A 2808-nucleotide genomic window follows, 5' to 3' on the forward strand; every position below is an offset into this window, starting at 1 on the left:
CGGGAGGAGCGGAGCCAGCTCGGCGGAGCCAGCGCTGCGCGGGGTGCAGTCTCCAATGCGCGGCGCGGAGGCGCCCCCGACGACCCGAGCCCGCTGCGCCCCCTCCTCACGGCTTACCTGGTGCCAGTGAAGGTAACAGGTAAGGGCGCGGCGCCCGGGACCCCGGCCTGGGTCCTTTCCGGGCCGAGCTGCCAAGCGGGGCGCAGGCTGGGGGGCGCCTGGGTCCCCCTTCCCCGGGGGTGGAGTAGGCATCTCCGTTGAAGGCGGGAGCCTCCTGAGAGTCTTCCTGGCCCGCGTCCCGGAGCCCAGCGCCCGCGGCCGCCGGTCCGAGCCCCCCACGCCTGCAGCATCCCTTCCACGCCCGCGGGGTAAATGTTGCATTTTTTTAACCCCTCGGGCGCCGCCGCCTCTTGGAAAATGGTGGGAATGCCTTTGGGAAGGATCCTGGGATGTCTGTCCTCCCCCCAGGATGGGGCTGACCTGTCTTCTGAGGGCTCCCTGCCCCCCCCACCCCCACAGCGGGGCCTGCCCACACATCCTAAGCACCTGGGGTCTCCTGAGTCTGCCCACCTTAGCAAACCCCCTCCCTCCGTCTCCCCAGCTGGCCGATGGCCTCATGCATTCACCCTGGCAGTTAGGCCGGTAGTCCCCTCCCCCCCCTTATTCCTGGGGCTCTGTTAGAACAGGGTGCCCCCTCCCAGGCCCGATCTTTAAGCTGGTCTGACAGGATTCCCTGCCCTCTGCCCACTGCCCCACCCCCTGGAGATAGGCTGGCGTCCATCCCCCTCTTCAGGTGGGACCAATGCCAGGTGGCAAGAGGAGGGTTGTAGGAGGGCCACGGCAGCTCCTGTGTGCCTCACGAGAGAGCCGCGGGAGCATGGGGGTGGGGGCTCAGCGATGCTGGGAGCCAGGATGGAACCAGGATGGTGGACCAGCTCCGTCCGCCGGCCATGCGTCCGGAGACCCCACAGTGACCCCATCCCACAGACCTGGCCTCGCTCAGCCAGGGTCCCCTTCCCAGCACTGGGTGGTGCGTGGCCACTGGGGTGAGAAGTTCACCAGGTTAGGGATGAACCTGGCCTTGGGCCACCAGGTCCTTCAGGATCCTGTTCTTTTGGTCCCTGGGCAAGTCTCATCCCCCACCCCACCCCCAGAGAGGGAAGTGTTGAGTTTCAGTCCTGCCTCTGCCTGCTCTCTGCCTGTCACTTAACTTCCCAGGCCTCTGTGCCCATCTGTAAAATGGGATAACTGTGAGGACTGGTGGCCTGCCTGCCTGCCCGCCCTGGGGGGGTGAGGATTAACTGAGATGCAAGGTGCCAGGCACTCAGCACTTAGTAGCGCCCCATAAAGGGCAGCTGTTGTGAGTGTAATTATTATTATTAGTAATGATCTCCTGGCTGGCTGTTCCAGACTTCCCTTTTGTGCTGTGCTGACAGCTGGAGGTGCCCTGACCTCCATTTCTTCTGGGAAGAAAAGCCTTTGACTGGCAGAACCCCGTGGGGCAGGGTCCCTGGCTAATCCAATATTTGGGGTCGAGGCCAGTTGCCTCCGTCTTCCTGGGCCAGGTCAGGCCCTGGGCGGTGTCCGTTCTGGCCTCTGGCCACTGCCGTGTGCTTGTCCCTCGGGCCACACGCACGATTTGCCCTCCAGCCTCCCCTGGCTGAGTCCTCCAGCTCAGGCAGCAGGAGGAGGGACATGCCTCCAGGCGGTTCCTTGTGGCCCTCATCCCCCCCCCTCCCTCACAGTCACCTCCCGGCTGGTGGTCGGGTCCCCTTCCACCCTGCTGCTCGGTAGCTTGAAAAATAGCAGAGTAACCTGTCCCGAATGAACGAGGGCTGTAACCCGGCCCGACTTGGACCCGGCCCCATCTGAGCCGGGACTAGGAGGACCGGGCACTGGGGAACCGGGGACCACGGTGCTGTCGCTGCTCCGCCTCCCGCTTGCTGGGTGACCCTAGACAAGCCTCGCTGCCTCCCTGACTGGGACCTCGGTCTCTCCATCTGTAAACACGGCTCAGATAGTGTGTGATGCTGGAATGCAAAATGTTGTTTGTTCCGGTATCAACAACCGGGCCTCCCCAGTGGCTGGCCAATGGGGTTGACATTTCCCGAGGCAGAGAGGTGTCAGGAAGGAAGTTCCCCAGTGACTGAGGGGGCGGCGGGCGGCGGGGGGGAGGGGCACCAGGAAGAGCTCGCAAGCCCACGGGCTGGTCTCTGGCAGATCTCCTCTGGTCCCACTTCTGAACCCCAGAATCTTTCTGGGGGCTGAGGGACTCCTGTGCCACCAGGAGGGGAGCAGCAGCAACGCGGCTGCAGGGCCCGGGCAGCCAGCAATGGCTTGGCCACGAGGCCTGCGGCCGCTGCACCAGGCCAACAGCACCCCTCCCTGGGCTCCGACTCTCGCTCACCCACTCACCGGCTCAGCTCCGGGGCCTCTGCATTGCAGCAGGCAGGAGCTGAACTGGCAGCCCCGCTAGGGCTGGGGGCGGAGCAAGGGCCTGGCAGGGGTGTCTCCCCTGCCCCCACACCTTTGATCCTGCTCTGCCCTGGCTTCCTTGGGAGGGGCAGCTGCTGACAAGGCAGCCGCCTTCCCTGGGACAGACTTGAGTCTGGCTGGTGTTCTGGTGTGTAGGCAGGGCCCAGGCTTGGGGACCAGCACGCCCCTGGGTCCTCTCTGCATCCCAGACCCGTCCTGAGTGTCACTGGAAGAGGGTGTTTTGAAGGATTAGGGCTTTGGAGTTGAGGGCACAGTCTTTGGAATTCCACAGCCTGGGTTCGCATCCAGCTCTGCCACTTCTTAGCTGTGTGA

General features: G+C 64.5%; 1 protein-coding gene across 1 annotated transcript in view; it reads left to right on the forward strand.

Moving 5' to 3' along the window:
- The window catches only part of ABCB9 (ATP binding cassette subfamily B member 9), an 18791-nt gene continuing 15983 nt past the window's right edge, over positions 1-2808 (forward strand). The window contains exon 1 of the mRNA XM_023748889.1: positions 1-139. The gene's annotated coding sequence lies outside the window, so the exon portion shown is untranslated. The remainder of the gene's footprint in view (positions 140-2808) is intronic.

Source organism: Myotis lucifugus, unplaced genomic scaffold (genome assembly GCF_000147115.1).
Source record: "Myotis lucifugus unplaced genomic scaffold, Myoluc2.0 scaffold_2039, whole genome shotgun sequence".
Classification (NCBI taxonomy): domain Eukaryota; kingdom Metazoa; phylum Chordata; class Mammalia; order Chiroptera; family Vespertilionidae; genus Myotis; species Myotis lucifugus.